The sequence below is a fragment of the Solanum pennellii genome, chromosome 10 (genome assembly GCF_001406875.1).
Source record: "Solanum pennellii chromosome 10, SPENNV200".
Classification (NCBI taxonomy): Eukaryota; Viridiplantae; Streptophyta; class Magnoliopsida; order Solanales; family Solanaceae; genus Solanum; species Solanum pennellii.
In genome coordinates, this window is record NC_028646.1 from 64,610,360 (window position 1) to 64,627,256 (window position 16,897).

Genomic DNA, 16,897 nt, shown 5'->3' on the forward strand with positions numbered 1-16,897 from the left:
GTATATCCTTGGGTCAAGTCACGTCTTGCTTCTCCCCTGTTATTTCTACTCCCCATTCTCTAATACACCCTACATATATTATATATCATTTGGGTATTAATTTTGTCATCTTAGTTATTGTATATATGCATTTTCATGCTTGTTGAAAAGAAATAATAACCTTATAAACATTCCCAGAGCCATCTTGCCCTATCTTATTAGCCGTACACATTTTTTTTTAAGATAGGGCATGATGGCTTTGCCGTTGTTTATAAGGTTATTATTTCTTTTAAACAAGAATGAAAATGCGTATTTACAGTAACTCAGACACCATAATTAATACCCAAATGATACATAATATTTGTAGAACGTACTAGAGAATAGAGTAGAAATAGCAGTGAAGAAGCAAGACATGACTTCACTCCAAGAATTAACTAAGTTCGAGAATAAAGTCAAGTTAATAGCAAAGCGTCAACATCGTTACCTAACAAAGTTATTGGGATACTGATTTAATGGAGCGAAAAATTTCTGGTCTATGAGTTCATGTCGATTAAAAGTCTAGACAAGGTAATATTTGGTATGACATCTTAAATAACATTCTTCCTTTTTACGATGGTTTGCGTTATTTGATATCGAAAAGACAAAAATTTGACTGGTATTAACTATTTTTTGTAAATGTCTAGATCCTACAAGAACGGGTGCACTAATATGGCCAATACTTATAGTAGTTTGAAACAAATGGTAAAATATTTAAGGAAGCTTGAAGATTGATGGAACACGTCGAAGTTACTAGTCCATCGAAGCAGGCTGACGAGTTAGAGTTAGAGTCATACTAGGACTAGACTACTAAAGTGTATGTTATGTACGACTAAGCTACTGAACATTATTGGAGTCTACTAGGTTAGGGTATTTGACTTGTAATAAAATACTACCCACGTAAATATTTGTGTTGTAGTAGGATTCCTAGTATAACTAGAATATAACTCTTGTCCTATATAACTTCAGTCCAAAGACCTACCCTTGTGTGTACATAGGGTACAACAACTTACAAAAAAGGATATATAGGCTATCATCCCTCTACAATGAGGGTTTACATATCCACACATGTTGTGTTTGATGAAAACACATTACCCTATGTGTCTCTAATGCAATCTCAAACTAACATTGATGTCTCACCTCACCTTGCTACTTTTGTTGAATCTTTCTCTAAACTTCAGGCACATGATAATTTTGATCAGGAAGTACATGCTGCTAGCCCACACATTAATAGTGATAATGTTGCTACACCTCATGTACTCATTGATGATGAGAAGTATTATTGACCTCTCAGGCGCAGGATCAGATGCAAAGGAACAAGTTGAAGCTGGTGACCCATACAAAAGTGTTGAAACTCCAATTGCAGATTTTTATTCTGTCAGGAGCAGTGAGGAACGGGTTTCTCTTCCAGTTCCAACAAATGATCATCATCAAAGAACCACTTTGGTGGATGTACCAATTGACCATCAACCTGACAGTGCTACACTCCAGTCAACTACATTGGTTGATGTACCAGTTGAGGTACTTCCTGCACCACAAGGGCATCATATGATCACCGGGCACAAGGCGAAGGAACATCACCTATCACTTGTTTATCGCAGCAGCACAAAAATTATGAGAGAACCAAATACTACTAAGGAAGCACTAAAATCACCTCATTGGCTTGCAGCAATGCACGAAGATATTGATGCTTTACATACTAACAAAATATGGATTTTGCTACCCAAATCTCCTGGTATAAACTTGGTTGGCTCAAATGGGTGTTTAAGACAAAATTAAAAGTTTTTATGGGACAATAGATAGATACAAGGCCAGACTTATGGCAAGGGGATTCTCGCAACTTGAATTGACAGACTTTGAAGAAACATTTAGTCCTGTAGTTAAAGCTACAAATATTAGGGTGGTTCTATCAATTGCTGTCAGTTCAAATTGGGAAGTTCGACAGTTAGATGTCAAAAATGTCTTTCTCCATGGGTTCTTACAAGAGGAGGTGTACATGAGTCAACCTCTTGGTTTAATTGATCATAGTATCCTCAGCATGTATGTCTACTTAAAAAGGCATTGTATGGTCTAAAACAAGCACCAAGATCCTGGTTTGATATGTTTAGCATGCATCTCTTACACCTTGGTTTCATTTGTAATAAGGCTGACCCTTCCTTATTTACTTTGCAAAGTCACAAAGGCAAAATATTTCTCTTGTTATATGTAGATAATATTATTGTCAAAGGAAGTAATCCACCTCATGTCTCAGAGTTGGTTCTACAACTTGGGAAGGAGTTTGCTATGAAAGATCTTGGCCCATTACACTACTTTCTAAGAATTGAGGTGAAGTATTTTGAAGGTGGATTTCACTTAAATCGAAGCAAGTATGTTGTTGAGCTATTGTCCAACACAGAGATGACTTTGGCAAAGGTTGTAGCCACTTGTTTGGGTAAAAACATTGTTCGGATGAAGTTGTGGGAATTCTTGTAGATGAATTCTTTTTTACAGAATGATAGTAGTGAGACTTCAATATTTGATCATCACAAGAGTTGATACCACTAATGTTGTGAATTTAGCAGGCTAGTTTATGCAAAGCCCAAACATTCAACATCTTCAAGGGGTAAAAAGGATTCTCAGGTACATCACAGGTACTATACACTTTAGACTCAGAATTATTTCACAATCACCATGTAGGTTGTATGGCTACTCTGATGCTGATTTGGGAGGTTGCACCACAACTAGGAGATCAACTACAGGCTATAGCAACAACCTAGGTGCAAATTGTATTTCTTGGACCTCCAAGAAACAGAACACAGTAGCCCGATCTATTGCTGAAACTGAGCATAGAGCACTAGCCTCCACTGCCGCAGAAATGACTTGGATTTTGTATCTTCTTTATGACCTTGGAATGTTTTTTTTGATCAGTTCCTACGTTGTATTGTGATAATATGAGTGTCTTGTACAGGACAATTAATCCAGTTATGTATGCTAGAACCAAACATATTTAAATGGACTGTCATTTTGTTCATGAGAAAGTGGCCAGGGGATGACTTCTTACTCAGTTTGTGAAGTGTAAGGATCAAAAGCTGATATTAATACCAAAGCCTTAAGCCAATAGGTTTTCTCTGATTTTGTAGCTAGTTAGGAGTTACAGTCTCACTAGCGTGGGGGGAAGTGTTGAAGGAAACTTGACGACTGATGGGACACGACGAAGGAACAGATCCATCAAAGAAGGGTTACGAGTTAGAGTCAATTCATACTAGGACTAGACTACTAAATTCTAAGTAATGAACGACTAAGCTACTGAATATTATTGGAGTCGACTAGGATAGGGTATTTGACTTCTAATAAATACTACGTATGTAATTATTTATGTTGTAGTAGGATTCCTATGTAACTACAATAGGATTCTTCTCCTATATAAGGAGCTTGTAACTGAATATTATAATTATCATACATCTTTGATTTTTCCATGATATCATGAGATTTCTACAAAACTGAGCAGTTGGCTGGAATTTTTCAGCACTGCAGAAAGTTTAAAACAGGGAGCACAAAATATTGAGCAGCTGGCTGCAATGTTGCAGCAGTGCCAAAAATTTAAAATTGAGCTAGCATAAAAAAATTGAGCAGCTGCCTGCAAGTTTTCCGCAGTCCAGAAATTTTAAAAATAAAATTTATGCAGCTTAAAATTTAAAAACAGAGCCAGCATAAAAAAATTAAAATTTTAAAAAGAAAATTTATGCAGCTTAAAATTTAAAAACAGAGCTAGCATAAAAAAATTATGGTTGCAAAAATTTTCTACAGTCGCCTCACCTTACCTCGTATCCTCGCCAAACTATTCTTTGAACATTCACTAATTTTGCATACAACTATAGACAACATTGCTCAAACAACTCAAGTTCCTATATAAATATAAATGAATTTTGCTCGTCTTCAGAAAATACCACTTTCAATAAGAAAACTCTCAATACAAAAATGACTCCCGACTATTGAAAATATGGTAGAAAATAAAATGTTGTCTTCTAAGTTGTTGTCATACAGAAGTAGACTGCAACTATTATAGAGTGACCTGTCCATGCTGACAAAAATATGCAAGCCTAAGACAACAGGGACACTGAATGTGATATATATATATATATATATATATATATATATATATATATANCAACCAATTTGCCTCTTTTCTTTTAAAAATAAACAACTTTCAATCATATCCCTTAAGAAGAATATAACCCTACAATATATATATATATATATATATATAAAGCATCAATTATAAGCAATAAGAAGTTACCGACTCTAACGAAAAAGAAGAGAACAAGATTCATTTTCGATATTGTATCTTATTCTACTGCACAATTAACACAATAGGAAACAAGTCTGTTATTCCATCTTTCTTAAAGTTTACTTGTGTGACTAGGAATATTTCTTTTTCACATCAAAAGACCCATATTTTGTTACTTAGTTAGATATACATTACGTTGTTATGTTTCAACAAAATAAATTAAAAAGTCAGATATATTGTTACTAACCTGGTCAATTGAAAAGACTATGGTCATTCACTTGAGGAGGACGATGTTGTAGGTGGGACATATGATTGTTGAGCAGTGAAGAATTCTTTCATTTTCATTATTTCTTTCATCTCATATTCTATGGTAGACAAGTGATCATTTAAGGAGTTGTTTTCTTCGTTCAAGGATTTGATATCCTCTCGAATTGAACGTAGTACATACAACAATTCAGACATTAAAGAAGTTCCACCTTTCAAATCTTTTGCCTTTACTCCACCCCTAAATCCAAATACATGGCTACGAGTTTGAGGTCCACAAAAATTTTCAACAAGCTCTACCGTAGGTAGAGATGGATCTTGTTGAACAATTTCTCCGAGTTGAGCCTACACATATCAAAGAAAATTTTATATCATAACACACAATGATTATTTCAAGTAATTTAAATATTAAATTATTCAAACGCACATTTTTCATTTGCTTTAGGTTCAACAAGCTTGTTATCTTTTTTACGAGTCTCAAAGAAAATAGCTGTCAAGTCGGTAGAATGCCATCTTTCCCGACATTTACATCAAAGCCAAACATGTCAAATATAACAAACCTGGAAAAGATCTTTAAGCTCAGAAACTTGAAAACACAATAGATTTTCAAAAAATACAATACATTTGAAAAAGATCTTACTTGTTTCAACTTCTTGGGTGTATTTCTTTTCTTGATTAGCAGATGTAGGAGATGAAGTATTAATTTGAACGTTCTCTTTCTCAAAAGTCGTGAAGTTCTTATGCGTCGTTTGTGTTCCTTGACTAGTTGACACGGTAGAGTTTTTAAGTCCTTGTTCCTGTTCCTTCCCTGTAGAACCTGAAAAAACAAATCATATTTTATACGTTGACTAATGTATCACAAGACAAGAAGAACCAAAAATGTGTACAAGGAGTTTCTAAAGCTAATTTTGTTTTACAAGTTCTCTTTTGTGAAAATTATTTATTTGGCGTCATTTTTTTAAGCTGTTTTTTGGCCTGCTATTTACCTTCATATCATTATAGTTTCATACATCACGTATTATGCCTATATTCTGCATCAAATAGAAAGCTGGAAATAAAATATTTTCCACACCTTCTCCTCCATGATAAAACACAGAATACAGAATGCTGTTAAAAATATTTTCCTTTAACACAATTAAAACTTTTGCTTATGGTCTGAATTTAAAGAATACAAAATATCTTACTTGTTTCAATTTCTTTGATGTGCTTCTTCAATAGATCACTTGATTGAGGAAATATACTCTTAGATGGTAAATTTCGTTTCTCATCCAAAGATTTAAGCCCTCGTCCTTGTCCCTTTTCAATAGCACTAGGCGTGACAAATGCATATTCGATAGTATTATTCATATTAGAATCGACCTCATTTTCAATCCTCAATGTTTTTATCTTGAACCTGCAAAAAGAGCCAAAAAGTTAAAAATTAAACCTAAAAATGTTTAATAATGTACTAAAAAGGAAATTTTTCCATCATAAAATTTATGGATGAATATGCTAACTCATAAATGATATTAATTAATATCATTAGTTCTTTTTCTTTTCTTTTGGAAGAACTTCCTAACTCTACCATATCATCATCCATTTGTTCCACAATTTCATAGGAATCATGAGATTGGATCTTCCTCACTACTTGCCAACCATTGTTGGAAGTATCATCAACATAAAATACTTGAGATGCTTGATTAACTAAAACAAATGGGTCATTTGTTTTTGAAAATCTACATGGATTAACACTCACAAAATCACACTTACTCTTTTTAACATCTTTTATTTCATCATACACATCAGACCAATTACATCGAAATAAAGTCTCTTTTATCCATGACAAATTGCAACTCAATCGCATCAGCTAAAACTCCATAGTAATCAAGGTTTTCACTATCTTCATCTTTCTCACCCAATACAACAATACCACAATTTTGAGTCCTTAACTTTTTATCATAATCATGATGCATGGAATATGGGAAGGGCATTTTTCAGTGGATATGATTTGCCCAGATTCATAACACATACAAATCTGGTGCTGATGCCAAAGAAGAATGTCGTGGATAATTTTGGGGACTTAAGATTTATTAGCCTGAATACTTTTGCTAATTAAATTATATTTGTTGATACATGAAAGAGTTTAATTGGTTAACTAGTTTGATTTCTAATAACTAGTCAGGCATTGTTAAAGGGAGGAGTATGACTGAAAATGTACTTTTGGCTCAAGAAATAATAAGGGACATCAACAAGAGAAACAATTTGCATATTGTAGTGGTAAATTCAGACATGACAAAGGTATATGATAGAGTCTACTGGAAATACTTTATCTAGGTCTTGAGAAGATTTAGATTCTCTGAAAGAATAATTGACATAATAGTAAGGCTAATAAGCAATAATTGGTACTCAGTTCTAATGAATGGAAAAGCCTTTGGCTTATTTCAATCCTCTAGAGGTTTGAAAGAGGGTGACCCATTTTCACCTACCCTATCTATAATAGCAATTGAAGTGTTGACCAGGATCCTAAATTGTTCATTTGAACATAGTGACTTTAAGGGTTTTGGGATGCCTAAATGGTGTCCGCAAATAAACCACTTACCATACGTTGATGACACTATTCTTTTCTTGCTCAGGACAACACAAGTCAATGAGGATGATGATGATTGTGCTAAGAATATATGAGGGGGTGTATGGACAAATGATATACATAGACAGAAGCATTTGCTATCGACATAATAACTGTGTCATCAAATAAAGAGGATAACAGGGGTCAGCAAGGTAATTCTCCTTTTACTTATCTAGATTATCCACCTTTCTATGAAGGAAAAATAAAGGTCATTTTGTAGTACTGATTAAAAAGGTGGATAACATAATGGCTATGTGGAAGAATAGATTACTATCTTATGGGGGAAGGTATATATTTTAATAGCACATGTTTTGCAATCTATGCCCATGGATTTACTATCAGCCTCGAATCCCCCATTTGGTGTAATAAATCAATTACATAAGCAATTTGCTAAATTTTTCTTGGGAAATGCAACTGGATCTAAGAACAAGCACCGGGTTTCATGGGGAAGCATGTGTTATCCCAAGGAAGAAAGGGGTCTAGGTTTCAAGTCTTTGAATAATGTATCGAAATCTTTGTTTGCAAAGCTTTGCTGGAATTTTAGGAAATTAATTTGTTCTTTGTGGAGTGGATATATGTTGTACAAGTATTGCAAGAAATTGCATCCAACTATAACTACAGGTGGGGGTGCATTACATGTCTGGAGAAAGATGATAATTATAAGGGAGGAAGTAAAGCACAATATATGGTGGCAGATAAATGTAGAAAATTCCAGGTTTTAATTTGATAATTGGACAAAATTGGGAGACCTCTTAAATATTGAGAGTGATATGGCCATTGAGGAAGATGTAGAAGTGAGGGAGTTCACTACCATTGGTGGATGGAATAAACAAAAACTGGCCACAAAACTCTCAGCAGAAATGGTAGAGTATATTACAGAGAGTAAGAAACCACCTTTTAATGAACATCAGACTGATTTTCCTGGTTGGATGAGCAGTAAGCAGGGGAATTTCACTATTTTTTTTATAAAGGTAACTTTGTATTCACAAGAAAATAGTTAGTTACAATCCTCACATGTTATTGTAAAAACAAACAAACCACGGCTAAGGTTTTACAATTTGTCCTATGAAGTCAACTAATAAATCTATGTCCCCCACCATATCTTGTTTACACCAAAAATAAAGAAGGCTAATGTAGGTAATTCTAATCCTCAGGATGTTTTTTATTTTTCCTTCAAAACACCTTGCATATATTTCCTTCCATAAGGTCCACCAAATGCAGGTTGGAATTAGTTTCCACCAGTCTCCTCTAGAATTTCTTCTTCTAATTGTCTCCCAGCTCCTCAGTAGATTAAAAGTGTATGTAGGAATTGTTCAGCTTACTCCAAGTTTACATAAAAAGATGTTCCACAGATTTATAGTTGTTTTGCAATGTAGCAAGATGTGGTTGTTTACCTCTACCTCCTTGTAACAAAGAAAACACCTTAAGCAAATTTGCAAACCCTCTTCGCTGTAGTGCTTCGTGAGTTAGGCAAGCTCTCCTGATCACCAACCCTATAAAATAGGACACCTTCAAGGGGATTTTAATTTCTAGATTAGTTTCCAAGGACAAATCCTAGTGGAGGAGAAGCTGATGTTGTTGTTCTAGTAGCGTAATTTGACAGATAATACTCTTTTACGTTGCAACTTCCATAAAAGTTTGCCTAGATTTACCGAGACACCTGGAAAAAGGTCATAGACGTAGAAGACTAGTTGTTTTTTCTACCTTCCAGTCATTGAAATCTCTTCAAAGATGAAATTCCACCCTTGTGGGATCCATATCTAGTAACAGTCTCATTTATCTTGAGACTGATGTCGTAGAGGTCTGGGAAGGTGGTCTTTATGCTTTGATTACCTATCTACTGCTCATTCAACAAAGATCTTTGTACCTTTCCTCACCTTATAGGAAATGTTGATATTGAATTGGGACCAGAGTCTTTGAATTATTTTCGATACACTGCATCCAAAAGTACTTTCCACTTCTTCCGTTGTCCATTGATTTAGGAGTCCATATTTCTCTGTGATGAATCTCTTCCATAAGGTCATGTCTTCTGTTCCAAATTTCCACGACCACTTTCTCAGTAAACAACGACTGTGGAGGTTGAGTTTCTTGACGCCTAAACTTCCTTCTCTCATGTTAAGGCAAGGACATCCCAGTTCACTAGATTGTAGCCTTTATTTCCTTTGTTCCCTTGCAACATGAAGCTCCTTCTCATTTGGTTGATATTTTTTTCAATGCTCGTTGGGATGGAAAACAAACTCATCATATAGGTGGGAAGTTAATCTATGAGTGATTTTATGTGTGTCAATCTGCCTCCCAAGAATAAATATTGTCTTTTCCATATTGATAGCCGCTTGTTACATCTCTCTGATACTGTTCTCTATACATTGATTTCCTTATTTTTGGCTCCCAATGGCATGCCTAGATAATTGGTGGGTAGGGAAGCAACATTGGAACCGAGATTCATGGCCAAGAACTGCATATTTAGGAATTCATTGACTTGCTAGAGGTAGCTCCCATGCCAATTTACATTGAGTCCTGTGATGCCTTATAAAATGGTTAGAATAGCCTTGTTGTGTCTAATTTTTGACACGTCTACTTACATAGTATAAGTGAGTCCATCGGCATATAGTAGGTCGAAATTTCTCATGCCATTTGTTCTACTTATATGAGCTCAAAAACCTGTCAACCAACTATTTTTCGCTTGCTTTTCTGAACATATGATTGAGACCCTCCATAAATAGTAATAAAAGGAATGGTGAGAGGGGGTCACCCTGCCTAAGACCCTTCTTGATTGAGAGAAACCTAAAAACGTCACCATTTAGCATTAGGGAGAAACTCATATATGATATGCAAAATCTAATCCAGTTGACATGATCAAAAACCTTGTCTCTTCACTCTTGAATCTACCAGTTCATTTGCCACAAGTGATGCATCCATTATTTGTCTACCTTTAAAAAAGGTCATTGATTCTCATCCACCAGTTTTCCCATGATAAATTTAATTCTATAATTAAAAATTTTGAGATGAGCTTGTAAGTCCCTTCTATTAATATTAGATGTCTGAGGCCTTTTAATTCTTTGGCATATGCCTTTTTTGTAATTAAGGATATGAAGGTGGCATTCATAAGCTTCTCAAACAATTCCTTCTAGTGGAATTTGTAGATGGTCTACATCAAATCTACCTTTATAGTATCGCACAAAACTTAAAAAAAAAACTCATGGTGAAACTATCAAAACTACGCGCTTTTTCCCCCATTACAACTCTTGATGATGTGTAGTACTTCTAATTCTCAGAAGAGTCTTGGTTGCTATTCATTCTCTTAATTTGTGATTCTGGGACAACCTTGCAAATTAAAAGTAGTCCTCCAAGGTTCAGCTTCTAAGTACAACTTTTTGGAGAAATCTATCATATCTTCTTTATCACTGTAGATTAACGAGTTTCTTCACCATTCACTATAAGTCTATCGATGGTGTTGAATCTCTCGTGTTGTTGCCATTCTTTGGAAAAAATTTGTGTTGTTCTCACCTTTTTTAGTCATAGTACTCTTGATTTCTGTTCCATATGGATTCATCTTGTCCAGCAAATATTTTAGCTCAACTATAATTATTGCTACAATCATTATTTCATCTTCAGTCAGGTTTCTACTTTCCTGAATTAAGCCAATGACAACGAATTCTTCAAGTAAATTTTTCTTGTTGCTGGTTAATTCTCCAAAAGTAGTTTTACTCCACTCTTTGAGCTTTAAAATTCTTAACTTGTTATTGAACCTGAAGTCGGGACATCCCTCCACTAAAAGTCATTCCACTAGTTATTTAGTTACCAACATGCTGAAACCCTCCATATTGAGCAATCAATTTTTGAAATTGAAAATTGATTTGCTTTTCTCCCAATTAACACATTCTAGCATGATGGGGTTGTGGTTTGAAGTAGCTCTAAAAAAATCCTTTGTCTGATGTTTCTGAAAGTTTCTTCTTATTCTGAGAAGAAGAGGAATATGTCTAGTATAGCTTCACTAGGATGGTTGATGCCTCTAGAGAAAGTAAAATTATCTCCAATTAGATGGGGGGGTCATGAAGTTCCATGTCCTCGATCCATCTAAAGAACACATACATCACATTAGTGATTCTGAAGCACCATTTTCTTTCTAACATAAATCAGTTTGTATTGAAATCTCCACAAGTTACCCAAGAACCTTCAAAATGTTGGCTACAAGCTGCAATTTCCTCCCATTATAATAAATTTTCACTTCTAATAGGTGGAGCATAGACACCGGTGAGGTACCACGTAAAAGAGTTGTGAGAATGGACAAATTCAAAGGTGATAGAGTGTTGCCTTATTTCCACAATTATCCTTCACCAAACATTGTTGTCCCACATTATTACGACCCCCTTGCTTCCCACAACTTTGATGAAATGACATTTCATCCATCTACAAGGCCATAGTTGTTTGGTTGCTTCATCCCTCTCGACTTAACCTTGTTTCTTGGAAACAATAGACATCAGAAGCCTCCCATTGCAACAAACTCTTAACAAGATTCATATTTTCTATATTGTTGAGTCCCATCACATTCCATGAAATTAGGTTTACATTCATTTGTAAGTGAGATTGATAGTTTTCCCCCTATTTCTGACCCCTTCTACTTGGTTGAGACTGGATTGCAAAATTTTCAATTCATTCTTGGTGAGTCTCTTACTTTTTGGGGTGGTGATTGTCTTCTCCTAATCTTTCTTTTTTAGCGTCGCTTTTCATTTATCTAGCTATATGAAAATGGCTAGTGTTTCCTCTTCTAAATCTTCAAAAGCTACTCCATAAGTATTGCATAGTTTAAGAATGTGATAATTCACCCAGTCTAAAGCCTCTACCTCAGCGTACTCTAGGGATGCAGGAGACTGGGTGGTAACCGATTGACGTCGTGGACATGCTACAGTTGCAAGTTGCACTTATCTAAGATGGGTGCATGCTTGGTTGTACCCTCTACTATTTCTTTGGGATGGTTATTAATCTCAGTCTCTTCAGCTATATGAGGGGTAATCTCAAGTTTCATGGTCAAGGTTCCTTTCGATGTAACTTCAATCGATTTCTCTATATCTCCTGGGTCTACAAAGCAAGCTTCCAAAGTCATATATGATTCTAGGAATTTTGAGGGCACAACTCGATTGTTCTCCAGTTAATTAAGAGTGTTAGGAGAGCTCTTCATCAGAAATTGAGTTATAGTTGGGCTCAGGATTTTAGAAATAAATTTTCGGTCTGATTTAATTGGGCCTCCAGAATTAAAATTAACCCAGCCCGAAGGATTTAAATTTTCAGGGGAAGTAGTCCCATGTAACTCAGCATTAGCATTTGTTATCATTGTCAAATGTGACTCAAATTGGCATGTGTTGTCACTATCCCATGCTCAGCATTGGCATGTGCTAATCATTGTTGAGTGTGTAGGTGGTAGACTGCCAGTATTTGTATCTACTATGTAAAAATTCAATGACTATTAGGTAATGCAATTCAAAAATCTTCTATATTTGATAGTTGTCATAGCTAAAGCTCATTCCATATTTGCATAGAGAAGGTAATTCCACCAATTTATATGGAGATCTCCTTCAGCACCTTACTCCTGATTCATTGGATTTTGATTCTGTCCATTTGAGTTGGCTCTAGATGGACAATCTTTATTTGTTTTAATCCATCCGCCACAATGGTCTGGGATGAACTTGAAGGTTTAATGGGCCCATAGGTGAAGAAATATCCCCACGATCCTAATCTAAGTGGAACTTGGTTTTTCAGTTGAGTTGGAAGTACCCGACGATGGGTTCCACCATTGAAGCTTGAGTTGTATTTTGTTCAATAACCAATTGCTAGAAAGTAATTTATCTATAATATTACTAGAGGCAAACCCGAAAATAAAGAGTCCCCTTCCCGTTTTGTATATGTTGAGGCCGTGCACCTGCTTCCATAGGTTGGTTGCCCATCTCTGTATTTGTGACAATGTAGGTGAGAGATTTGACCCATCTTTAATACTTCATATTTGGAGAACAAGAGACCATTAATGCAGATTAAACTCCCCCTCTTTAGTGCTTGAAAGTTCGTTGAATTATTTTCTGCCTTCTTGCACAATGTACTATTTTTAACTACTTCAGCAAAAGAAACGTTTGTTTTCGGTTAATCTGTGGTTGTCTCTGCTGGTCTCCCTCTTTTGTTTGGCATTAAACTCCGCATTTTCTCAGCAGTTAAGGTCCAACCAGAGTTGAAAATCAGTTCAGGCATGATGATGGCTGACCTTCTCCTGCCCCTTACTTTAATAAGACTGATATATATCTGTCAAAATTATTGAAGTTCCTAGCAAAGAAGATTTCTGACAGCGTTTCCTTCTTATTCAACCTTTTGACTACATTCCCATTCGTCTAAGAAGCTTCAAAGAGAGTCTAGATAATCCAATGCATTATCTTCTTAGCGAAAGATGTTCTAGTGACACCGTCTCTACATCTTTCGGTCCAATCATTAAATTTTCCTAACTGAGTGCGGTCAATAGACTTGAATCCAACTGCAAAATAGATAGATTCCTCCCTCTCAGTGGGGGAGGAGAAGGGGGGAAGAGAAGAGGAGGGAGGGAATCTGGTGATCAGAAGGATCATCGGGAGAGGGTTAAAGGGTTATTTGGAATGAATATAGCATCTTTTTGGGAATCCTGTCATGGAACAAGAAGAGTTCTTAATCCCAAAATAATTCAAGTTAAACCTCTTTTAATGTTTAATCAACATCGCAAACTATGAGGACGAAGTAGGAGAGAAGAAATGAATATGTTTATATTTGGAACAATTGGATTCCTTTTAAGGTGAATTTCTTCCTATGGAGATTGTGGAAAAGGAGAATTTCTACCGATGATAATTTTAAAAAGGTGAAGATTCATCTAGTTTCAATATGTTTGTGTTGCGATGAAAAGAGGGAGGAAACACTAAACCATATTTTTCGAAAAGCCTCCTTGGCTAACAAGCTATGGAGAAAAATTTGCTAATTTCGCAGATATACACATAAAAGGAATGCATTTACAACAATTAATCATTACTTGGTGGAAATTCCAATCATCACCACAACTACAAGGAATAATGAGAGCAATACAAACAATAAACATGTGGACAATATGGAAGAGAAGAAATAGTATAAAGCATGGACGAAACACAACTTTTGGAGGGATGGTGATTCAAGTTCAAGAAATGGTTTGGAAGTTGGTGAAAACTCTATATCCTTGGATACATTTGGAGTCAATTTTGTGGCTTGAAATTTTAAAAAAACTAAATTGGCACAAGACTAAATTGCATTATCATAGTGTAATATGGAAACACTTAAATACAAATAGATTTGAGTGCAACATTGAGGGAGCATCCAAAAGGAACCCAGGGCTGAGTGTATAGGTCTTTTGTCAAAGGTACTCGCAAAGAAATCTGATCGATGCTAGGGATGCAGAAGTTGGAAATAATACTAACACAAAGATATATTCAGTGGCAATCTATGAGAAGCATTGGAGTATTGTTTGGAGAACAGGGTGATGGAGGTAACAATCAAAATATACTCACTAAGTCTTATGAAAATGATAAGAGGGCAATGGAAGATACCTTAGGAGCTGGCGGAAAGAACAGATAATGTAAGGATGAGATCACAAAAATTTAATGCAAACATCACTTATATATTTAGAGAAGGTAATAATGTTGCAGACTTATTGGCTAATAAAGTAGTGGAAACAGAACAATGAAAGGAGTACAATAGTTTTGCTGATTTACCAAGAAATATCAGGACACATATAAATACAGACAAATAATAAATACCAATATTGAGAATCAGATAAAAATAATCGATTTTAAGCAATGAACATACCAATAGCATATCTTCATAGGAAAGGAAAGCATATGACTACTGCAGATATTGACGAAACTACATATAATAGTATAATAATATAATATATAATCATAGTGTAAAAGGGGGCAGGTCAAGACATAAATGCTATATTTTACCCTAACTACCACAAAGTTACATCAAATAAACACCAGAGACAAGTGGATCGGACATTACCCATTGAGCATTAGAATGTTTCAAGGGAAAGATACATTACCAGATCTACATCTGAGAAAAAGCACAAAAGAAAGGGATATCATTCAAAAATCATGCGGGCAGAAGCGAAGAAGAAAATGAGGTAGAAAGGAAGCGAACATACCAGCTAACAGTGAAGACCACTCGAGCTCAAAAATGATTCAAAGGAGGAGGCAGAACTACTAGAATTTTCTTAAACAATGCAGTGGAGAAGGTAGACGAAAGAGTATTGTGTACTCACTAAGGATGAGTAGAGATCGAACAAAATTAGGTATTCTGTATTTTCGTTATTATTGGGCCGTGGGCCATTTTATATGTATGGACCACAATTTATTCAATAAATGGCTCCAAGCAAAAAATTTATTTAAAAAACTTGCATTATAGCGCTAGAAGTACTCATATATAAGCAACACCACATCAAACCTTTGGATTTTGGCTACACTAAAAGACTTTATCTTCAATAAAAAATACTAGTTATACATGAAGAGTCACGAATAAGAAGTTGATGCCACAACAAAAAAACTTATTCCTTTAAAAAAAATTTTATACAGTTCTTCAATTGGTAGTTCCTAATTTCTTAGAGTAGTTAATTCCTAAATAATATTTTTATTACTTTCATAGATTAGGAGTCGATAGCAAAAATGCAAAAAACAAAAAATTGTCAAAAATTTCAAAAGGACACATCAATTTTTTTTTAAAAAAAAATCAATACGGAAAAATCGCTTTGATGAAATAATTTTACTCTGGCACAATACTGAAGTCGTTACTCCATTAAAATTAAAAATCATTGCCTAGCAACAATTGTATCCAAAACTTGTTTTTCTTTTTTTCCTTTATATTGTTGTAGGGGCAACATTTTTCTCGGAAAAAAACTACAGTTATAATATAAAAAATACTTTTTTTAAAAATACTCCCCAAGTAGCGACTTCAATAATAAAAAAAAAACATTTACAACACCTATTTTACTATAATTTTTTTATATAAAAAGAAAATCAATGCCTTCGCAGCAATTTATTAAAAAATTTAAATAAATTGCTGACAAGGCAGAAAAAAAATCTCTCTTTTCCCAAAGAAATATACTTTTTCACTTATGTATATCGGAATTGGTTAATTGATCAGATTAATTCATTTAGTTAGTAAAGATAATTAGATTTATTTTAAGTTTGTTAAAAAGTTTGTTAGGTTTTCATATAGTTAGTTAAACTTGTCAGATCAGTTGGATCTAGAAGTTGTACATATATAAATGTAATGTAGCTGATGTACGAGTAATTGTGATGATAAGGTTTAAATTTTCATCTAAATCTCCCTAGTAAAATCTACTTGGTATTAGATCTCTAAATTGTTAATCAGTTTAATACAATAATCGATGAGCCAGAGAGATGGGAGATGTTGAAGCTTCCACCATTAATGCATCACAAATATTTACAGTTGAAACAATCGATGATGTCGAACGAAAGCAAATCCATCCACTTCATCTTCATTATTCACACTCATGCTAGTGTGCTCATCACTGTACAACTTACAAGGATATAGACTTACTCTTTATGAAGCAGATTCATGTTGATTAACCTTTGAGCAAAGAGTAAGTTCAGGTTTGTGTTGGGGACTTGCAAGAAGAGTGCTTATCAAGAAGAACGGGAAGAGCAATGAATGAAATGCTATGCGTTTGTACTTTCTTGGATCATGAACTC